This window comes from Puma concolor, chromosome B2 (assembly GCF_028749965.1).
Source record: "Puma concolor isolate L17-30 chromosome B2, mPumCon1.1.hap2, whole genome shotgun sequence".
NCBI lineage: Eukaryota > Metazoa > Chordata > Mammalia > Carnivora > Felidae > Puma > Puma concolor.
The window spans coordinates 74,616,846-74,641,680 of record NC_141671.1 but is presented as its reverse complement, the minus strand read 5'-3'; the positions used below and the strand labels follow the sequence as shown (position 1 = coordinate 74,641,680).

At 35.4% G+C, this 24,835-nt stretch overlaps 1 long non-coding RNA gene across 1 annotated transcript in view; it reads left to right on the top strand.

The window, feature by feature from the left end:
* Positions 1–1,932: 1,932 nt before the first annotated feature.
* The window catches only part of LOC147581052 (uncharacterized), a 325,942-nt gene continuing 303,039 nt past the window's right edge, over positions 1,933–24,835 (top strand). Inside the window, exon 1 of the long non-coding RNA XR_015251360.1 lies at positions 1,933–2,963. This is a non-coding gene — a long non-coding RNA (uncharacterized LOC147581052). The remainder of the gene's footprint in view (positions 2,964–24,835) is intronic.

Here is a 24,835-nt window from a genome sequence, read left to right as displayed (position 1 = left end):
CTTCATACTCTAAATGCCCCAGATTGAAACTGTGTCAGTGAGAGAACATTTCACAGCTGTAGGAGCTCTTTTTAGAGAGATTTTTCTGCCAGTGTCAAAGTTCTGTAACACATAAATTATTACTTAGAGAATCACACCCAAACTTCTTAACTAATAAAAGGAATGAACAGAAATTTTAAAGTTATTTTAAATTTCAAGGGAAGAAGATGCTCTGTTGAGCAAGCAACTATTTTGTAGCCCTTAGCATTGTTTAAAGATCACCTTCAGAGCTACAGTCAGGGTCCATAGTGTCTAACTGGAAAGATTAAAATCTAAGAAATCTTAAAAAAATACATAAATAAATAATAAAAACAAAATCTAACAAATCTTTTTATTTAATGTTTATTTATTAATTTTAGAGAGAGAGAGTGAGCAGGGAAGGGGAAGATAGAGGGAGAGAGAGAATCCCAAGCACTCTCTGCACTGACAGTGGGGAGCCCCATGCGGGGCTGTGACATCAGGAACCTGTGACATCATGACCTGAGCCAAAATCAAGAGTCAGAACTTAACAACTGAGCCACCTAGGTGTCCAAAATCTAAGAAGTTTTAGATTTAGAACCCAAGCAAGTACAGATACTTTCAAAGTTTGGCTTTGAAATCTTTAGCTTATATTATCCATAATTTAAAAGTAAGAATAACTTAAAGCGCTGTCCTGCTATAAAACTAAAGATACAGAATGTTCTCCAGCTGTGCAGTAAAGCAAAATTCGTTCAAGAATTTAATTTTTCTGTTTTTTTTCCTCATATATAGCATAATCAGAATTATCTCTCATTGGAGAACTTGAGGATAAATTACTAATGTCATTTAATGCAATTTTGACTGTAGTTTATACTGTTTTGTCCTTCAAATTGTCATTAAATGTTTCTCACTTCTCTCTAATGTTTAAAATATCATAAGTAGGCATAATGAGACAAAAGTATGGAGTAAAGAAGCACTCACTGAAAAAAAGATTTCTATGAAAAGTCATTGAGATTCAAATTTACAGAGGAAACATTCATATTGAAATTTCTGAAATGAATTTTATCACTGGGTAAAAGTGTCACAATAAAATGTGCCCTGGGTCTCCTTGAGTATAGGCTGGATATAGTGACTTGCATCATATGAATAAAACATAGACAAGGGAAAAATTGACTTTACAGTAGAGAAACCTAGCAAACACCACATTAACCAAGTGATAATGATAAACATGATCAGTAATAATTTGTGCAGATTTCATGTACCCCTTTATCTGATATGATGAGAAGGTTACCTCATCTTATGATGTTCTTCCCTTAAACCATATCCTAAGCCTAATCATGAGAAAAACATCACACAGCTTAAGTTGAAGGATAGTCTACAAAATAACTGACCACGATTCCTCAAAATTGTTAAGGTCATGAAAAACAAGAAAAGACTGAGAAACTCTCACAGATTGGAGGAGACTGGGAGACCAGATGACTACATGCAATGTGGTATTCTGGGTTGGATCCAGTAACAGACATTAGTGGAAAAACTGGTAGAATCTGAATAACATCTATAGTTTAGTTGATAATAATGTACCAATGTTATTCTTGGTTTTGACAAATGTGCCATGGATATGTAAGATGTTACTTAAGGAAAACTAGGTAACGGGTATATATGGAAACTACATTATCTTTGCAGCCTTTTTTTTTAAATCCAAAATTATCCCCAAATAAAATATTTATTAAGCACACACACATACACACACCCTACAACAGGATTTAATTATAATTCTTAAAAGAATAAGAATGCTTATTACAACCAATAGGACCCTTCTTCTCATAGACAAACAAAACAGCATTTTAGTAATTTCTTGATATTTAAATCTACGCTTAGTGTTGAGTAACTTTGAGATTTTCATTGCATTAGCAATTTAAGCAGCCCAGGGACACCTGGGTGGCTCGGTCAGTCTTGATTTTGGCTCAGGTGATGATCTCACTTTTCCTTGAGTTTGAGCCCCACATCGGGCTCTGTGCTGACAGTACAGAGCCTGCTTGGGATTCTCTCACTCCCTCTCTCTCTGCCTGTCTCCTGTTCACTTGCTCGCTCTCTCTCTCTCTCAAAATAAATAAACTTAAAAAATATTAAAAAAAAAGAAATTTAAGCAGCCCAAACGAGATTTTTAGATTTACATTATGTATACAGTAAAACAATGGTGGTTTATTTGTGAAATATTACTCAGTTATTCTTCAAATTATTATTTTTTGAACACTGGCAGGACATAGGGAACTTTTTGATGCATGAAATTTATACATAGATAACCTGGTACCCTGAAAATTTATTATCAGACTTGGAACCAGAGTGCAGTCCTTCTGAATTCTGGGGTATAATTCTTTCAGCCTTACTTTGGAGTCTACGAGACTTCTCCCACAATTCCATGGGACATGTGAGATGTCCTGCAGAGAAGCATCTTCTTTCTCAGTGGAATTTTAAGAAGACAATCAGAGGTCAGGGTTAGGCTTCTATCCTAGAAACCTACTAAAGGGGCAGAGATCATAATTTTTCAGTCATGATTTGTAGAACTAATTTGCTATATCCTTTATGGGGATTGGATTATCCAATTTACAACTCTACCTGGTTTAATTGCTGAGATCATCAGAATTATGAATTATACATAATAACAAAGTTGCTTGCTGTGTTCCTTTTAAGGTTGATGTAACAGACATCCTCTGAGATGGCATCTAATGATCTTTATATAATCCCTTTTTGTGTAATCCACAGAGAACTAGTGTAGGCTTGATTTAGTGACTTGCTTCTAGTGAATAGAATACAGCAAAAGTCAGTGAATGTCACCTCCAGGTTATAAAAGATTGTGGCTTCCATTTTGGGGATTTTTTTGGCTCTCTCATTTTCTCCGGAATCACTTACAGCTTGGGGAAAATCAGCTGCAAGTCATGAGGCAGCCCTGTGGAGAGACCTACCTGGTGAGTGACCAAGGGCTACAACAACCACGTGAGTGAACTTGAAAGTGGATGTTCCCCCAAACCTCCCTGACCAACTAAGTTGTGATTGCAGGCCATAAGAAAACTGAGCTAGAGTCATCTAGCTAAGCTATGCCTAAATTTCTGATCTGCAGAATCTCTGAGATATCAATGGTCTGTTATTTTTAAGCCACTATATTTTGGGTAATAAGCTATGCAGCAGTAGAGAACTGATATAGTTGATAAGGAGGAGGGGGCAGATTTTAACCAGATACATACATTTACTTAATGCTGAGTGTATTACTATAATTTTCTATTATCTATTTTATGAATACTGGTACTGACTGAGCATAAAATAACATCTTCACTTACTCAGTTTTATCTGTTTGAGAGGTATGGTTTATAATTTTCTTGATAATCTAAAAATAATTATGGAAACCCTTATTCTCTCATTTGTTTTTGTTGTACTTAAGACCATTTTCTGGACCAACAAAATTAAATCTGAAAATAGAAGTTGAGCTTTACTTTTACGTTTTGATTGTTAAAATGTTTTAATGATATGAAACCATGTCTTTACTGAACAATGTAGTAAATCTCCTACATATATTCATTTAAGTATATTGAAGAGCAACACATTGAAGTGTCTCCATTTATAAGAAAACCAGACTGGTACTAAGTAACACAGAAGTCCATGTGATACTTTAAAAATGCCTGTTCTTTCTTTTTGTTCTTTTCTATTATAATTAAATCATTTTTATGCACATTCAAAAATAATGTTTATATTATTTTTATTTGTTATTTTATGTTTTTTTGGATTTGAGGCCAGATCAGATGTCTTACTACTATTTACGTGTCATATGTCTGTCTATCTACAATTATATACATATGTGTGTATAGTATATAAGTACAAGCATACATTTATCTTTATTTCTTCATTGCTTTTGTGATTATAGTACGATAAAAAGTAACCAAAAAAAGTCAAGCTAAATTTATGTCAGAATCTTCTGATCTTTCCCAAATAATACATATTCACTATGGAGAAGATGGGATATGAATTTGAACAAATTTTCCAGGTAATTCTGCTGTTAAATCTCAAGCAGATAAATGTGACTCTAAAAAGGTTTTCTGTTTTTCTTCTTTGAAATTATATTTTTGTGAACTTGTTTTGTTGAGCTCAAAAAATAAACCCTAGGGATTATTATTATGGAACAGTTGTGATGAGACATACTGAAGATATTAAATATGTATTCTGCCCTCATATGACTCACAGTCTGGTGGGAGGGACAGAGAGAAAGAAACTACCTACAATTTTGTGCTTTATGTATAGCATCTTTAAACTTATGGTCCAAAAGAATAGTGGCTCCAAAATCAACATAAAGAAAACAACTGCGTTGCTTTACACTAATGATGAAGCATCTGAAAAACGAAATAAAGGACACCATCCCATTCACAATAGCATTAAAAACAATAAATACTCAGAAATAAACTTAACCAAGAAAGTGAAAGATCTATGAAATGAAAACCACAAATGCTTTCTGAAAGAAATCAGAGAACACACAAGCAAATAGAAAGATACCCTGTGTTCATGGATTGGAATAAATATTGTTAAAATGGTCATACCACCCAAAGCCATCTACAGATTCAACACAATCCCCATAAAATATCCAAGGCATTCTTCATAGAAATAAAAGGAACAATCCTGAAATTTATGTGGAATCATAAAAGATCCCAAAAAGCCAAAGCAATCCTGCGAAAAAAGAACAAAGCCAGAGGTATCATGCTTCCAGATTTCAAACTATACTACTCCAGCCATAGTAGTGAAAACAGTATAATACTAGTGCAAAAATAGACATATTGACAAATGGAACATAACAGAGAGCATAGAATTAAACCCTGACGTATACAGTCAACTAATATTCAACAAGGGAGTCAAGAACACCCGATGGGAAAAGGATAATCTCTTCCACAAATGGTGATGGAAAAACCGGAGAAACACATGCACAACAATGAAATTGGATACATATCTCACAACACTCACAAAAATGAACTCTAAATGGAACATAGGCTTAAAAAATAAGACCTGATACCATAAAACTCCTAGAAGAAAACATAAGGAGGAAGTTCAGCAATATTGGTATTGTCAATAATTTTTTGAGGCATGACCCCAAATGCCCAAATAACAAAAGAAAAAAGTTAGCAAATGGGACTACATCAAACTCAAAAGCTTCTGTATAGCAAAAGAAATAATTAACAAAACAAAAAAAAACCTACAGAATGGGAGAAAACTTTTGCAAACTACATATCTGATATATCTATCTATATCTATATCTAATACATATGTATAAACTCAGTCAACTCAATTATACAAAAAAAAAAAAGAACAAAAAAACAAACCCAAACCATTCAATTACAAAATGGACAGAAGAACTAAATAGAACTAAAAAGATGTTTATCCAAAGAGGACATCGGATAGCCACTAGACACACTAAAGAATCCTCAACATCACTTATCATCAGGGAAATGCAAATCAAAACCACACTAAGGTACCATCTCACACCTGTTAGAATGGCTGTCAAGAAGACAAGAGACAACAGATGTTGACTAGGATGTGGTGAAAAGGGAACCCTTATACATTGTTGGTTGGAATGTAAATCAGTCCAACCACCATGGGAAAAGAGTTTCCTCAAAAAATTAAAAATAGATCTATCATACAATCTAGCAATTCCACTTCTAGGTATATACCAAAGGAAATGGAAACAGTTTTTTCAAAAAGATATGTGTACTCTCCTGTTTATTGCAACATTATTCTTAATAGCCAAGATATGTAAACAATCCAAATGCCAATCAACAGATAAATGGATAGAAAAGATGTGGTGCATATACATAATGGAATATTTTTCTGCCATGAGAAAGGTTGACATCCTCCCACTTGTGACAATATGGATAGACCTTGAACACATTATGCCAAGTGAGATAAGTTAGATAAAGAAAGAAAAGTACTGGATGATATTACCTATATATGGAATCTAAAAAAGTTATACCTGTAAAAGACAGAGTAATATGTTGGTTACCAAGGGATGGGTGGTGGAGGTGAAAAGAATGCTGGTGTTTAAGGGTGCAAAGTTGTAATGAGAACTAAATAAGCCATAGAGATCTAATGCACTGTATAGTGAATATAGACAATAATATTATACTATAATTATGTAATGTGATAACTATCACCACATGGGCAAGCATATTACAATGTATGAATGTATCAAAGTAATACATTGTACACCTTAAAATTTCACAATGTTTCATGTCAAATTTATTCAATAAAATCTAAAAAACAAACAAAACAAAACAAACAAGCAAAAAGAATAGTGACTCAATTTTACTACTCTGACAATTGGCAGGAAGAAGAGTGATGTGTGAACATTTTAATCTCTGCCATCACATTTTGGCTAGATACTGTCCTAGTTCATTCAGGCTGCTGTAACAAGATACCACACACCTGGTAGTTTATAAACAACAGAAATTTATTTTGCAAAGTTCTGGAGGCTGGGAGTCCAAGTTCAAGGCACCAACATTGTCAGGGGCTGTTGAAGGCCTACTTCTAAACTGTAGACTGCTGACTTCACATTGTGTCCTCACGTGGTGGAAGAGGCATGGGATCTCTCTGGGGCCCCCTTTCATAAGGGTGTTAATCCCATTATGAAGGATCTGTCCTCATGACCTAGTCACCTTGCACCTAGTAACACCATTACATTGGGCATTAAGATTCCAACATGTGATTCAGGGGGTTGGCGGTTGGGGGGCGGGGCGGGGACACAAACATTTAGACCATAGCAATTACTATAAATTTTTGTTAAGTGTGCCTTTCAGTTTGAAATGTTGGTCAACAGATACAAAAGCAAGGAGAGTTTTAGGTAGAAGCATTTATTATAATTGAAACAAAAAATGAACTTAGTGGAAGTGAAAAGTTTACTTGTACAAAAAAATTCAAAAAGAAAAAGGACACATTGTTCAGCATGTGATAAATGTTAAGTATGCAGTCAGTGATACTCAGCAAAAGATAAGGAATAGTTAGGGATGAAATAAAAAAATTATTCATTAAAAATATATTTACTGTAGCCAGGGAGATCAGCATCAAAGTGGAATGCCTAGTGACTTAATGCTATCTCAGGCAAGGATAAGACTTTGAGATGAAAGAGCTGATGATGACTTTTTTTTTTTTCCTGGAAAACTAGGATGATTCACAGGCTCAAGGCCAGTTGTCCTTTCTGTACATCATCAAATTGTGTGGTGGTACATGCTGGCTGCTGAGGAAGAGACTCACTGTGTTCCTCATCAAGAGAGTCATTACCTGTATCAACAGATATTCATATGGATGAAGTAGTTTACTTTGAGGAAAACTATGGCTCAGGATGATATATTAGCAAGAAGAGAAATATGCCTGGTTTTTTAAATCTTCAGAGGACTCAAATGAGTAAATAGGCATTTTGTGAGTCTGCATGCCAAAAACCCTTCTTAGACACTGTGGGCTTAAATACAACAGGTTTTGGAAGGACTACTTTGTGATTGGAGGTTAGGTATAAGTTTCAGAGAAATATTCATAGTTGAGAGTACTCAGGACAAATCCTTTGACTATCTTCCCACAAAGGGGCGTAGTATCAACAGACCCACAGAAGTCCATACCTTGTATCTCAAACCCCAGCATGAGCCAGTGGTCTCTTCTCTGTGAGTACTGTCCGTTTTGGCTCCCAGAGTCTCTCCTTTTCATGGCTCCCTTGTGTATCCTTGTGGCTAAATTCTGAGGTGCACTTGATAAATTCTTTTTGTTATCTGTTGCACTTCACCTTGTCTTCTGGTTTTGGTTTATTTCCTAGTTTCTTTAATCACAAATCTCTTAATGACACATTTGAAGCTAATAGAATATGGTTAAGGAGGATGAACACAATGTTCTCTATTCTCCATTGGATCATAAAAAAGTCCACTGGATAAAAATGCACTTTGTATAGTTGAAATCATGATTCATGCAAGTCATTAATACTTTGTAAAAAGGAGTAACTTCTCGTATCACATACAGTGGGTGTTTTTCCATATGATGTAAAAAGATACATGTAAACAATATAGTGTTTGTCTTATAAAGAAAAAATGGTACTAATCTCGATTAAAGTACAATTTAGCTGTAGTCTCATGTACATTGTTTATGTAAGTAGGAAACATGAAGATAAAATGCAATAACATAGGATAAGTCTTTTAACTCACAGATGTGACATTGTTTAATCTACAAGTAGCCTGGAAAGAGTGGGTGGGTGTTTATCATATTCTTTCTGATGTTTCCAGCCTAAGCAGTAAAGGGATATGTAAATTTTCTACATTTTTGTCAGTAAAATTTATTTGGTCCACCACTAAAATTCAGTCAGTTTGAGGGTGAAACAAAGCAGCTGTGAATACCATATAACTTTGCTTACACTGTGGTTGAGGACAGAACATACAATGTAGGAAAGGCCCAGTTTACTTGAAGATTAACTATCACAAGTATTTGTAGTGACCAATGCACATTTACTCATTTACTGTCCTAAAGAAAAATGAACTGCACTAAATCGCACATGAACCATTTTCAACTGACCAATTATGAGCCTTACTAACATTTCAAAGAAGAAGAATCAATAACCCAAGATTGGCAATAACACTTATGGAGGAAAGAAAATAAACAGGACTTGTTGAATACGGGAAAAATTGAGTCATATGATAACTTTCATCATATTGATTCCTACAGTTTCTGTGTTTCTATACTCCATCCTATAAACTGTATCCTCCTTGGTCTCCTCAACTCAGAGAGTCTGTGTGATTCTGAAGGAGTTTCCCCCACTCTGTGCTACAGCTTGGAAACTCTCAAGATCATCAGCTGGGACAACCCTAGGGTTCACCTTGTTCCTTTCCCTTCTTTCAGGGATCACTGTTCTTTACTGTCTAATGTTAAGTGCCTTCAAAACTGTTGTCTCATAGATTTTGCTTGTTTGTTTTTGGCTGATTCGGGTAAGAGGTTAAATCTAGTCCCTCTTCATGTTGCTCAGAAGCGGAAATCTTGTTTTGTTTTAATTAAACAGTCGAATCCCCTGGATGGCACCAGTTCTAAGTTATCTTCCTATATGATCTATTTTCAGTTTTTGTGTTTGGAGTGAAATATGGGTGGAGGTCCATTTTCTTTTTCTATAGATAACCCAGTTGTTCTAGCACCACTTGTTAGGAAGACAAATACTGCATGGTTTCACTTGTATGTGGAATACCCCAAAATTTAAAAGTTGAACTCATAAAAATAGCAAGTAGAAAAAGAGGTTTCTAGGGACTGGGGTATGAGGGAATAGGGTGAGGTTGGTAAAGGGGTACAAATCTTTCAGTTATGAGATACATAAGGTTTGAAAATCAAATGCATAACATGGTGACTACAGTAGTTAACACTGTATTTTATAATTGAAATTTGCTAAGAGAGCAGAAATTTAAAAAAAAAGAGGTAAATATGAGAGGTGATGGATGTGTTAATTAACCTGATGGAGTGAATCCCTCCACAATGTATATGTATATAAAATCATCATGTTTTATACTTCAAATATCTTATAATTTTGTCAATTATAGCTCAATAAATCTGGAAAAAGACATATTTCTTCTCCCATTGAATTTACTTGATCCTTTGGTTGAAAATTAATTGGCCATACATTTATGGATATAGTTTTATAATCTGGATATAGTTTTATAATCTGGATATAGTTTTATTCTGTTCCATTGGCCAGTTATCTCTTTATTTAGGTAGTCTTTAATTTCAGTATTATTTTGTAGTTTTTAATGTAGAAGTATTGCATATCTTTCATTAGGATTATTCTCAGATATGTGAAGGTTTTGATACTATAACAAGTAGCAGTTTAAAAATTGAATTTTCCACCTACTTGTTGTTAGCATATAAAAGTACCATTCACTTACTAGTTTTTTTAGTAGTTACATAGATTTTCCTATGTATGTAATCATACCATCAGTGAAAATGAGAGTTTAACTTCTTCCCATCTCATAGTTTTGTCTTTTATTTATCTCACACCTAAACAAGAATGGAGAATCTTTGCCCTATCACAATTTTAGAGGAACAGGATTTAATACTTTAATTGAGTATGATGTTACCTGTAGGCTTTTCATAGACAACCTATATCAGATTGAAGAAGGTCCTTTATCTTCCTAGTTTATTAAAAGTTTTTATATATAAGAATGTTAATTTTTTCATATACTTTCTCTGTACCTATATAGATAATCCTGTTATCTATCTATTATCTGTTAAGATAATTTCTCCCTAATTCTGTGTAAAGTTTTAATTTATACTGATTGAATTTTGAATATTAGACCAATCTTACATTTTCTACATTTTCAAGGTCTTCTTGGGATATACCTCACTTGATCATGAAATATTTTTGTGTGTATTTGTTACTGAATTTGATGTGCTAATACTTTCTTAAGAATTTTGCCTCCATTTACGGGGTGCGTGGGTGACTCAGTCGGTTTAGCATCCAACTCTTGATTTCAGCTCAGGTCACCATCTCATGGGTTGTGGGATTGAGTCCTATGTCGGATTCTGTGAACCTGCTTGGGATTCTTTCTCTCAGTCTCTTCTCTGCCTCTGCCCTGCTTAAGCTCACTCTTTCTCTCAAAATAAATAAACTTAAAAAAATAATTTTGTATCTGTTTATGAAGAATATTAGTCTATGGTTTTTCTTCTTCTGGTGACTTTTGGTATCAGAGTACTACTAATGTTCTACAATGAGTTGGGAAGTATCCCTTCATTTTCTTCTTCTTCTTCTTCTTCTTCTTCTTCTTCTTCTTCTTCTTTTGTGAAAGAGTTATACAGGACTTGTATTATTATTTTTTTTAATGTGTAATAAAATTTATCAGTGAAGACTTATGGGCCTAAAGTGTTCATCATGGAAGAGTTTTTAATTACATTAAAAAATTTTTAATGATTTTTTTATTTTTGAGAGAGAGAGAGAGACAGAATGCAAGTGGGAGAGGGGTAGACCGAGAGGGAGACACAGAATCTGAAGCAGGCTCTAAGCTCTGAGCTGTGAGCACAGAGCCTGAAGCTGGGCTCGAACTCACGAACCATGAGATCATGACCTGAGCCAAAGTTGGACGCTCAACCGACTGAGCCATCCAGGTGCCCCTTAGTTACATTTTTAATTTCTTCAGCAGATACAGGTTTCTTTAGATTTGTTTTTTTTCTTTTTCTATTATGTCTGATAATTTGTGTCTTTAAGGAATTTGTATATTTTATCTTAGATATCAAGTGCATTTACTATAATCTGCAGTGATAATCCTTCTTGCTTTCCTGAGATCAACAGCTTGTGTTGTCTATACTGTTTTTGATTAGTCCAAAATAATATTTTCAATAAAGTGTGTCTCTGTGTTAGTGGTTACTGTATAATATAGAGTGATAACGTATCTTTAATTTATCACAATCTACCTTCAAATAATTGTATGCTTTTTCATGAATCTTACAACAATATAATCCTAGTTTTTGTGCTATTGCATTATATTTTACTTTACATATGTTATAAACACCAAATATATTTTTATTTTAAAAGGGAGAAGTTTTTAAAGATAAACAGAGATATACAGATAGTTTAAGAAAACTATTTAATATTTTACCCAAATATTTTATAATTTTGATGCTCATCATTCCTTCCTGTGAATCCAGGGTTCAATCTATTATTTCCTTTATGTCTTTTTTTTTCTTTTTTTTTTTGGCTGAAGGGGCACCTGGGTGGCTCAACGGGCTAAGTGTCAGACTCTTGATTTCGGCTCAGGTCATGATCTTATGGTTTGTGGGCTCAAGCCCCGCATTGGGCTCCATGCTGACAGCACAGAGTCTGTTTGGGATTCTCCCTTTCCCTCTCTCTCTGCCCCTCCCCTGCTCACTCTCTCTGTCTATATCTTATCTTAAGATAAATAAATAAACTTAAAAAAGAATTAAAAACTATTTTGCTGAATATAAACTTCTAGGGTGTTTTTTCAGCACTTTAGATGTGCACTACCTTTTTTTTCTAGCCTCTGTTTTCTAATGAGATGTCAAACAAACTATATTGTCATTCTTGCCAATGTAATGTATCTTTTATTCTCAGGCTGATTTTAAGATCTGTTTTTTCATCTTTGGCTTTCAGCATTTTGTTTACAATGTGCTTAGGTCTGACTTTTCTTTGTATTTGTCCTGCTTTGGATTTATTGAGCTCCTGATATTTGTATGAGGATGATTTTGGAAAATTCTCACCCAATGTTTTATCAAATATTTCTTTTTCCATTGTTTCTCTTTTCTCTCCTTATGGAACTACTTTTACTTGAATATTGACTGCTTGCTATTGACCTACAGATATTGACTGATCTGCCTTTTTTTCTTTTTTTTCCTCTTTAATGTTCCAGTTTGGCTATTTTCTGTTGTCCTGGCTTTGAGGGAACTGATGATTCCTTTTGTGCCCGATTGTTAAGCTTCTCTAATGAATTCTTCATTTCTGATAACACTTTACATTTTTATCGTTCACTTTTAGGTTTTTTTTTCAGTGTTTCCATTCTGTACTAAAATTCCTTATCTCTTCACACATATGGTTCACCTTTTCCACTAGATCTTTTAGTTTTTTTGTTGTAATTATATCATAATCTCGTCCTGATAATTCTAACATTTGCATACTGGCATAGTTCCAGAGATGCCTTTGTGTTCTTATAGCAAAGTCACCAGATTTCTGAACCATGGGGATTTTGTCTTTAGTTTACAGTTTAGCTGCCTGCTCTTTTTACATTATAGATAATCTCTGCCCTCCCACTCAGCCTGTATGTAGCTTTAGAAGGGTGTCTGCAAGCTGTCAAGACTGGAATGCCTTTGAGGGATTTCTCTTAGCTCCTCTAACCTCCAGCCTTTTCTGAAGGTGCCTTCCTTAGTTTCAGGATGATCCACACACCTCAGGAGGACCTCTCTGAGTTCTGCTGTTAGCCTTTAGTGTATTACATGTGGAGACCTATGCATTCTTTGGTGAATGCAGATTTGCTCTCAGGCTGGGTCATCTTGGAATTGTATCTGCCTATGGTCATTAGAAGTTCATTAAAGTTCTGGCTGGTTTCTTTCTACATATATCCTTTAATAGCAAAAATTTTCTCCTCATTCCACTCCATCAGAAACAAGATTAGACATGTGTCTCTTCTCTCCTGTGAAGGGCTTATCACTTTTTGGAATTGAGTTCAACTAGGGTTTTTTGCCTCCTCAGCTCTCTAATGGATTAAAAACAACAATTAGGGTAATTTAAGAGCTTATTCATCTGGTTTTGGTTGTCACGCCAAATGTAAAATTCATTGTGATGTTAATATCAAAATCAGAAGAAATCCCAAACATATACTTACAAAAATGTTGCCAGTGAGAATAGGTATTTTCTCCAATGTCATTGGGATGCCTACTATAATAAAGTCTATCAATATGTTAAATGTGTCAGAATAGAAAGGAGGTAGTCTCCCTGAAATATAGAAAAAGAAAAGGCAAGGTCTTGGTTTCCCCAGTGCTGAGGAAATAGGAGATGGAAGCCAGTATTGTCCAAGTGAGAGGCCCAGTCAGGAACCTACAACGTGCTCAATTCATTGATTTGTTTATTATTTGATCCATTTAGTCATTGATTTAATAAATGATTCATAGTTTTGTTGGGCAGGTAAGCATATAAAAAGGTAGGAAAGGGTAAATTCCTGTACACATTGTAATAGAGGTACAGTGCTCAGTGAATATTAGCTATTTTAACCACTAATATTACCGCCAGGGCCCATGAGGATGCAGTAAACTAGGATAGTAGAAAGCTGCTGGAGAGCTCATTAAACCACTTTTTTGAATGCATACCAAGAATCAGGTGGTGCTGGTGGAGCACATACAATTAATTAGTGTGGGATCCTGGGTTACACAGAAATTCTGGGAAGGGATAGCAACTGTTTCCAGTGGATAGATGATGGTCTTCAGAGATGCAATGCCAATGTCACATTTGCAGTAGAAATAAGGCAAAAACAGGTAAGGAACTGGGTGAGAATTTTTAAGGAGGAGAAAACTACAACTTGCACAAGTACAGAGAACTTGACCAGATTCACCAGATAATAATATGTGTGCATAAGATTCAGATGTTGGCTTGTGTTCTAATACGTGACATTTTCTGAGAATGGGAAGCTTTATGAGGTTAGCATATCTAGGCTGTTTCCCCAGTAAATGCCATCTTTAAAAGCCCATGTCCATTGGAGCTAAGAATTTTTCTAAACTTCTTAAATGGAAGAGGCTATTTTGTCTAGCTAACATATTTAATTTCAATTCAATTCAAAAAATGACTGCACATCTAATAATGCCAGGCACTCTGCTGGCCACTAGGTACATAGAGGTAAATAAGACATAGTCCAAGTCCATAGTTCAAGGATCCCACAGATTAATGGGAGAAGAAATCATGTAAATAAATAAATAAATAAATAAATAAATAAATAAATAAATGAAATTATACATTGTTAGATCTAAGTCCCTTAGGAGGGGGACCATCTTACTATAGTCGAAATGAATGTACCAAGCTATTATAATATGATAGCATCATTGATTAATGCTTTAATGGATTTATTATATCAGCAACCATTTGTTCAGTACCTATTATATTCTGTCAAGGTACTACCAATATCACAGTACTCCTTTAATGTGAATCTATATTCATGTAGCAGCCTTTTGACTTTCCATTTCCCCTTTGGGAAGAGAATGTGCTAACCACTTGATAGGAAAGCTGTGATCTACTCAGCAATGATATATTTTCAGAGTAAATAATTATGTTGGCATGCAGTGTTTTTATTCACAACACTATGGATTTGATTAATGTAAGCTAACCATCTTCAGATTGATTATTCTAGATGAAAAAATAAAATGAAGTTCCCAAATACACAACACTGAAAATTGTTAAGGAAAAAGTTCCCCTACTTCAGTGTTGATGCTAAGTGTATTTCAGCCTACATCAATCCACCTGAGCCCTTACACCCACATTTCCCATTAAATACTTCCATGTGTAGTATTATTCATTGCATTCACTTGAATTGGGACTTAATTTATTCAGTGAAGAGGAATGCTGTGAAATAAGTTTTTATATTATCTGATCTGGTGTATATTGCCTTTTTCATGAGAAAGATTTTAAATGGTTAATGACACACTGAATTTTTTTTTTGTATTCATTGATCATAACGAATCAGAGTGGATTAGTAGTTAGGTTAAGACTTAAAATATTTTTGAGGTGTGTGAAAGGAGGTTTAATGGATGTCAGAAACAGGGAGAAAGAAGGGCACCTGGATGGCTCAGTTGGTTGAGCGTCAGACTTTGGCTCAGATCATGGCTCAGGTCATGATCTCTCGGTCTGTGAGCTCGAGCCCCATGAACTCCAGCCCCAGCCCCGTGAGTTCGAGCCCCTTGAGTTCGATCCCCGCGTCGCGCTCTGCGGTAACAGCTCAGAGCCTGGAGGCTCCTTCGAATTCTGTCTCCCTCTCTCTCTGCCCTTCCCCCACTCATGCTCTCTTTCTCTCTCTCTCTCTCTCTCTCTCTCTCTCTGTCAAAAAGAAATAAACATTAAAAAAAGAAACGGGGAGGGGCGCCTGGGTGGCGCAGTCGGTTAAGCGTCCGACTTCAGCCAGGTCACGATCTCGCGGTCCGTGAGTTCGAGCCCCGCGTCGGGCTCTGGGCTGATGGCTCAGAGCCTGGAGCCTGTTTCCGATTCTGTGTCTCCCTCTCTCTCTGCCCCTCCCCTGTTCATGCTTTGTCTCTCTCTGTCCCAAAAATAAATAAACGTTGAAAAAAAAAAAAATTTAAAAAAAAAAAAAAAAAAAAAAAAGAAAGAAACGGGGAGAAAGAAAAATCTCGGGAAATTTGAATATTGTTTTGTCCTATTAAAAAAAACCTTAATGTAGTAAATCTCACGAGGAAACAAGGAAAACACCCACATTCTATTCTGTCTCAAAATGGAGAAGCACAAAGGAAGTAGAAATTGTAGTTTATCTTTGGAATTATTGAAAAATATTGAAACTGAATAACTGATAAGAGAGAGAAGCTAGAGCTACTGCCTTTTCAAGGTGCACTTCTTGTGATTTCAGAGCAATCTGAGAAGGTCAGTGCCTCTCGTTTTCACTGACTACAAAGTAATAGAAGCCTCCCTGTAATTATGAGATTGAATGAACATATGGCCAGTGATCTTAAAGGAAAAAAGACAGAATTCTTAAAAGATAATTCTTATCAACAGTAATGAAGGAATTGAGAACAAAACTGAGAACTAGTTTTGCTTTTTATTTGGGAAAATTGGTATATAAACATAATACATATATACAAACAGTATAATTATATGTGATATATAATAATTATGTAATATATGATCTATCATGTATTATATATATGATTTAAATATTTAATTTTCTTTGACTTTAAATATACTTTTAAAAACTGATGAAAAGTTTTAAACAAAATTTAAGAAACCCACTTTTTTTGGTGTTGTTAAAAATATGTACCAAGGGCATTTTTATCACTTTTCTATTGATAGCCATGTTGAAACTTGTGACTCAGGTATCAGAGAGCTTAAATTTAACTGACCTTCACGATTTTAAAGGTTATTGCAGACCAAAAGATAATTTCCATGTGTTTGGCTTTTGTAATTTTCAAAATAAGACTAGACCCTTTCTAAAGATTAATAATTGCACATATGAAGCATTCTAAAAGAATGGCAAATCAGTTAAGTAAACACTTCAAAGTACAGTAGATCACAAAGGCTTACCTTTGGAAGTCAACAGTCCAAATGAAGAGCTAGAGCTAGGTCTAAACTGCAATTGTAATCCAAACTCATAGAACCTCTAGTTCCAAGATGGTGAATATAGGTAGAGGGTTTATCATTTTTCTCTTCTCAGTTCCACCGTAACAAAGTTGAAAAAGAGATCCATAGCTGCATTGCAAATAGGAAGTGATGCTACCTGCACAATTGAAATTGTCAATGATTTCTGGAGAATAGGATCTTATAGACAAATAATCCAGAGTAGGAGAAATTATAGGGAGTCCAGCACAGTCAAAGGAGATGTCTTGGATTTGGGGGAAGCTCCGAGTTCAGTTAGTAGGTATGGGGGCCGGGAAGAGCTGTGAAACAAGCATTAGGATAATTACTTAAAAATCTGTCTTTAGGCTAACTGGGCCAATGTGGTCCTTTACTACTTCCCTACACAGTGACTGACAGCAGCAGCATTTCTTCTCGAGATTAAGTCAGAGAGATTCTTTCTAAGAAACTACATAGACCACATAAGATGGGCCGGCAATTCCAGTGTGGCACTGGTCACTTGAGACAGGAGCAGAGCTGACTTGCAGGTACATCAAAGCTTTACAACTACACAGAGGGTATGTAAAAGGAAACATCCCTCAGACTAGGAGAAAAACATGCTCACGTATCCCTTTCCCAGAGTAATATTCTTGTTATTTTGGCATTTGGGCAGCCTGCCTACTTACCCACATTCTAAAATGATGCACACCAGTTGACATGTCCTCACTATTTACACAAACAGCCTGCTTATTCCAGGGAAAGGCCTTCTGGGGAAATAGATCCAGACCTACACAGAGTGGGTGTGAGAGCTACCCTAATTCATCAATCATGCCCTTTATTCATAAATATGAATCACCAACTAAAGATCATTAGAGTTTAAGAAAACCAACAACCTAAATGGAGAGAAACAAGCTAAAGAGACAGAATAAATGACTAAAGGGGGGGGGGATTTCAATGAACATAGGAGAACTAGAAAAATATTCTGAGCATATTCTCAGGAAGATTTGTTTGGATATTAAATAAAAAGAACAAAAAGAAAGAAAGAAAGAAAGAAAGAAAGAAAGAAAGAAAGAAAGAAAGAAAGAAAGGAAAGAAAGAAAAGAAAGAGAAATAAAGAAAGAACAAGAAAAGAAAGAGAGGAACCCGGACTACTATGAAAAATAAAAGCAAAAATTTTTGGAACTGAAAACATATTTTCTGAAAATTTATAAAAGAAATCAAGCACATCAATTCACAATCTATTCTGAAATATAAAGTTTGTAAACTCATAAAACAGCAAAAAAATGAAAAATGAGCAAACTAGTGATGAGTCATTGCAAATCAATTCAAAAGCACTGCTATCTTTCTAGGAGTTAAAAATAAAAGAGTGGAGAAAATTGAGATGCAGAAATTACTTAATATTAAAAAAGAAATTTGTCCTAATCAAAGAAAGGTAGTGCGAGTCTTTAGATTGAGTCAACCTATACGTGATATTTCAGAACTCAGGATAATGAGCAAGTTGCAAAAGTTTCCAGAGAAGAGGAGAAACAGTGGCTGAAGGATGCTAAATACTGATTAAGAACAGGAACCAAAGAAAGGCAGTGGTTCCTAATGCTGAGGCGTTATGAGTTGACCATATGAGCAAAGGAGGATTTATGTAAATGTTTTGCAATAAAATCAGGTACTCATATTAGCATATGTTTAAAAGACTACTAGAGCTCTGGGAGGAAAAGAGAACTGTTGGCCCTTAGAGACTCAGAAGAGGCTTCACAGAGAGGGTGCCATCTCACCTGGGTCTTGACGCATAAGTAGGAGTTTGCCTTAAATGTCAGGAAATCATCAATCTGCTTACTTTAGGTGACTAGGAATCTTCATTTCTTTTGCTTCTATATCCCAGTTTTCTTTTCCATTTTCTTTTCATTTGCCATATTTATGCCATGTTACTGTAAGTTACTTCAAACGTCTTGTAGTAAACAATCCATTATAGCTTAAATAAGTAAAAACATTTAGTGTCTTAAATATAAGAAATGAGTAGGTTGAAAGTTTTATATTTCTCAAAGAAATAAATAAAAACAATTATACATTGTTCTTACATTTTATCTCACTCTCATGCCAGAGCCTTTAGTACATAATGTTAATGATGTAATTACTTAAATTAGATGATATTATTATTGGAAGAATTGGTCAACCACGACTTTTCAACAAGGAATGAAATTTTCTCTAGATTAAAAATTCATGTTTCAGGGCTTTCTATGTACGTTAAAACAAGAATGGGGCATACAGATGAAGAAGGAACATCTTGTGTGACAAGGATTAAAAGAGACTGCTGCATGCTAGCTGTGACAATATTCTGGTAGCCTTCCTTGTCATTTGAATGTTTGTAAGCAAAGGGAAAAACAGGATGATGAAACCCGAAAACAATAGGGTCCTTTTTATTTATTTTTTATTTTTATTTTTTTTAATGTTTATTTATTTTTGAGACAGAGAGAGACAGAGCATGAATGAGGGAGGGTCAGAATCTGAAGCAGGCTCCAGGCTCTGAGCTGTCAGCACAGAGCCTGACGCGGGGCTCAAACTCACCCACTGTGAGATCAGGACCTGAGCCGAAGTCGGCCGCTTAACCGACTGAGCCACCCAGGCGCTCCATTATGGTCCTTTTTAAGGACCATGGGTTTCCATGCATTATTTTTCAGATAAAGATATTTTAAATTGATGACACAAAACAATGACAGATTTCCCTATGAGAAGAGGAAAAACAGGATGATGAAACATGAAAACAATATGGTCCTTTTCAAGGACTGTGGGTTTGCATGCATTATTTTCAGATAAAGATGTTTTAACTTGATGACGTGAAACAATGACAATTAGTGAGTCAGTAAATTGATGAGCAAGGTTTATTGAGTACATTGTGTACATAAGACTCCACACTGGCTATTTTAGGGAAGGCATTGTCAATGTCAATTCTGATAACTACCTGTGGGAATAAATCGGTGACACTCAGAGTTCCCAAAATAAAGCCAAAGCTTTTTCATGTTACATGTGATTTTCAATTTTTTCTTATTATAATATTTGAAATTAGAGTTTATATTTTAATAATGCAGTTTTTCTTTGCATCAGAAAAAAATAACTACAGTAGCAATTTTATGTTACCACTTGTTTGGCTACACGTAACATTTAAAATAAAATAGGATATTTAGGGATCCTCTGTACCAAGTTAGCTTGAGTTGGCCTTATTAAAATGGACTTTCATGGTCTTAACCATTCAAAAAAAGAAGGAAAAGCTAGTGTGAGAGGGCAGTGGTGCTGTGTAGCTTCATCCCCTAGCCCAGAGGTCAAGAATATCTTTTTGGAAACCTAACAGCATTGGTCTGACCATAAAGAAACCTTGAAATCCACCCTCAAGGCTGTCTTCCGTGTCTTTGGCAAAAAACATAGAGACTTGTTTCAGATGGCAATATAAAACTTGTATAAAGCAACTGATTCTGAGAAAAGAAATTGCCTAAGGATACAAGGGAGGATTTGGAACCTCACTTTGCAAGGGAAAATTGTTATCATTTGAAAAATCTTTGTTGTTTTCAGGTTGATAATTTATCTAATCATTTGGACATAGAATTCAATCCCTTCTCAGAATATTCAGAAATTTGACCTGCAAAGAGATTTACTCCACCAGTGGGAGGGGATGTTATGATTTTCTTCTTCTACACCCACCTCTGAAACTCTGCTTTCAGTTTTTTCCTTTATACAATGAAGCTGCTGACCTTGATGGTCTCAAAGGCCTCTTTCACCTCTAATGGTCAGAAGGGTTTTCAGTTCGCTTTTCATTTTCCCCCATGTAACCCATATTTACTAACATTTTTTAAATGAATATACATTATTCGTTACTCGGTGTTCGCCCAGCTGTCTAAATGCCTGTATGTTTATTTGTGTTCCTATTGTCTAGTTTATACTAGAATGTCTGGGGAAGCAAGGACCATGTCTTATTTGCTTGACACCAGCCCAATCCATTGAAACATGTGTTGATGAAAAAAAGATTACAAAGTGGGGTGTGTGTGTGTGTGTGTGTGTGTGTGTGTGTGTGTGTAGATAGATTGATGGTAGTTTTCAAGTTCAGAGACACATAGAATGTATATGAATGTGGTTATGGGAGAGTGGCTGGAACAAAACAGAAATGGAGAATGGGGAAAGGGGGGACACTTATTTTAAATCAAAATTTCCATTTTCTTGATTTTACAGTGTCTTTGTGTTTCATTCAAATAAGCCAAAGTAAAGGAAGCAAAACATAAATCTTCTACCTACTAATATATTCTGGACTTATGTCATTTCCTATTTTTCTAAAAAGTCTGAAAATCTCTAAGGGTAGAGCCATTAATCAGTGACTGAACAGACAGATGGACAAATGAAAGAAAAACCCTGCCACGCGGGTTTCCTCTGAGTTCTTTTTACCCTCTCCTAGAAAAACAATTATATCAGGGCACAGAGAATGCCTTAAATTAGGAACATGTTCATTAAGAAGTCCATGAAAGCAAAGAATGTCAGATTCCAGTCTCAGTGTACAAATTATTTTGAGGAGTTATCATTGCAGTACTTGAATTAGATTAAAAAAATCCATGAGTTAGCACCGTGCTCAGAGGTGGATACCATGTCTGTTGAGCTAAAAATTATGTAAGGAATGTTAGGGGCCCAGGTCTAGTTAATTTCTCAGTTGTTTGCTTCCTTCTCCCCTCCAGTGTTGCTTTAGTATCTATCACCATCATGTTGGGCAGATACAGTTACGATTGTATTAATGATGCATTTGGTAAGTAAGGTAATTATCATCTCATTTGAAAGCTAACTCAGATGACTATCTTTCAGTGTTATCATCAGTTACTTCAAGTCTTGCCTCAGGGGACATGACATCTATGAAGAGTGTTCCATCATCCTTCTTTCAATGGCCCCCTCTCTGATCTGGAATAACTGCCAGTCACTTGGCAACTGTGTGTCATTGTAGCATCTTCTATTTCCATTCACCAGAACGGAACTTTCTCTTTATGTGTCTGTCTATAAGATTCTTAAGAGCTCAGCATGGTGTGTTTATTTAGGACATATCATCTGTCCCTGGTTCCAAGACATTTGTGTAGAAGATGCTCAATACATAGTACATAAATGGCAGTCTAGATGAGTGGATAAATTCTATGTGCTACCTCTATAATGATCTAAGTTGATGTAATCTTTCTCCTGGGATACCCTTAGAAATTCTACTCTGGGATGCTTTATGTTTTGTTTTTCTTCTCACACTCTTTTGTTGACTCAAATCCCTATGAAAATAACTGGGATATTTACTCACAGAAAAACACTGACTATTCCCATTTATAAGGACTCTATTATTAGAATAAAATTTGGTTACAACTAAAAAAAAAATAGTACCAATTTCCAAACCCATAGAATGTGCAACACCAAGAGTGAACCCTAAGGTAAACTATGGACTATGAGTGATTATGATGTGTCAATGTAGGTTCATTAATTCTAACAAATACCTCACTCATGAGAGATGTTGATAATGGGAAAGTCTATGAATGTATGGGGGCAGGAAATCTCTGTATCTTCCTCTCAGTTTTGCTGTGAACCTAAAACTGTTCTAAAATATAAAGCCTCAAAAAATAGCAACAAGCACTCTATTTAAGATACAGACATATTCCACCACACCACCATCTCATGAAGGCCATAATTGTGACATAATTGTGCTTCCCAACATCTTTGGCAATTCCCCAGCGTGTGTGTGTGTGTGTGTGTGTGTGTGTGTGTGTGTGTGTGTGTGTCTGTCTGTCTGTCTGTGTGTCTTTCCATGTTGACTTCTAAAAGGTCTTTGCTAGCACATCTTATTTCCTCTGTCACTGAATAATTTTCTCAACCTGAATATTATCTGAGGCCCAAGCTTGGTGTTACATTATCACAATGTTCCTTTTCCCTCTGTCACCCTGTGTTCTCTCATGTGTTTCTATACTGTGATGCCTTCTATGCTGGACAGCTAGTTTCCCCCTTGGGTTCTTTCCTACACATGTAGGACATTGGGGGATACCCATATGTCTATAGGAGAAGCTTTGAAATTATTTTCTAACCTGTCCTATAATTTCTATACTCGTTATGAACATCTTCTCTCATGAAAGTGTCCCAGCTTGCTTGCTCTAAAGTCCAATATCGTATATTCTCTTCTCTGTCACCATAAGGCAGGTCTTTTGGCATCTAATAAGACATACTTTATGAGCATCTCAGCTACCAGGGCACATTTGTACAAGAAACCTGTTATTACCCTTTTGAGTACTTTACTAAAATAGCAAACAATAATGAAGTCATAGAAAAACAAAGAATTGTCAGCAATCACTGTGCATATTGACCACATGTCGTAGATTCTCATATTCAGTGTGTTTTCCAACTATTTTATGCTACTGTCCCATTAGGTATCTCATACTTTAAAAAAATGCATTAATGTAGTACATGAATATGGTTACCATATAATTATAGGTTATACCAACTTTGAACCTAATAGAGAAGGGAGGTAAAAATGAAGTAGCCAGATGTTTTAAGAAGGAAAAAAGTTCTTGAATAGACATATTATCCAGATTTGGTTTCAAAGCCAGTGGGAAACTGAATAGGACAGTCATCATCATTACCAAATAATACACGATTGCCAGATTTATCAAAGCTAGCCAAATATTGATTGGAGAAAAAGGTTTTTGAAGGGCAATATTAAATAAACTACTTTCAAAATGTTTTAAGATATTCATGACCTAAATTTTAATGCTAAGAACAGATAGTTGCATTTAATATTTAGAACAGATATCTTCTGGAATGTGGGATAATGTTTTTGAGAAATAATACCAGCTTTAGAAAGAGATTTTAGTATTTTCAAATTTTGTTCTCTTAGTCAAATCAGTTAGTTTTGGCCACTGCAACTACTTTATGAATACTTTTGGGGAGGAAAGGGTCAGTCAGGCTCTTCTGCGACTATAATTCTTAAGCTGTGGATAGGAAACAAGGCAAAACATTCTATAGTTGATTATGCAACCTTGGTTCCAGGTACTGTAGCTGGGTGTTTCAGTGAGCTCTATTTTTAACAGGCAGCAATTTTACAACCTTGGTTTTATCCCCTGTTACTCAATTAAGGTAAGATTGGGTTTAGAGATTGGTTTAGAGGGAATTACTGAAATAGTTTATTTCACAGTCTATCCACAGCTTTTACCATCTTTCACTAGTATTACTCTAATCTGTTGGAATAAAAAACAGGAAGAGTAAACAACCTATTAGAAACAATAGTAATAAATTCAAAAGATCCCCCTTCCCCCTTGTCTTTTGGAAATGATATATCCTATTGGGTTGGGCTTCTCTACAAAGTTTTCTGCTTATTGGGGAGCTTGAACCTAGTCCTGGAGGTGGAAAGGAGGGCTATAAAGACACATTTAAACCATGGGACTCTTAGTGAATCACTTTACTTGGTAAAAGTCCTGTTGGTTTACTTGTACTATCTTTTAAGCAGTCTTCTGTCCCATTTCTCGGGTTTTTAACCCAAGAATGGGGCAAACCAATGTGAGTTCTTCCCTGAAAGAGTAGTTCAGACAGCTCCAAACATTACAGAAAACTTTCCTTTATGGGCAAGCAAAGGGAGAGAGAAAAATGGCTTTGAAAATTTTGAAGACCCGAGTTCAAACCCTTGGAGTCATCAGTGTGCAAGCTGTGCAGTAAACAAGTTATTACCTCTCTGAGTACTGCATTTATAGAAATAATGATGGTATTATCAACTCTAGGGAGCATATATAAGCTATATATGAGAATATTTGTGAAACATTAGCAAACACTTGATAAGATTTCATCTTTTTGCTTTTCTCTAGGATCATATGAAGCAATATTTGTTGAGCACCGCCAAATGTCCACTGCTTTACATATATATTATCTCATTTATAATAATCATCCCAAGATGTCGGTGAGGAAGATGTTATCTAATTTTAAAGATAAGAAAAATCAATTGACTCCTAAGGAGAATATAAGTTTATATAACCAGGAAAATTTCAGGACCATGTT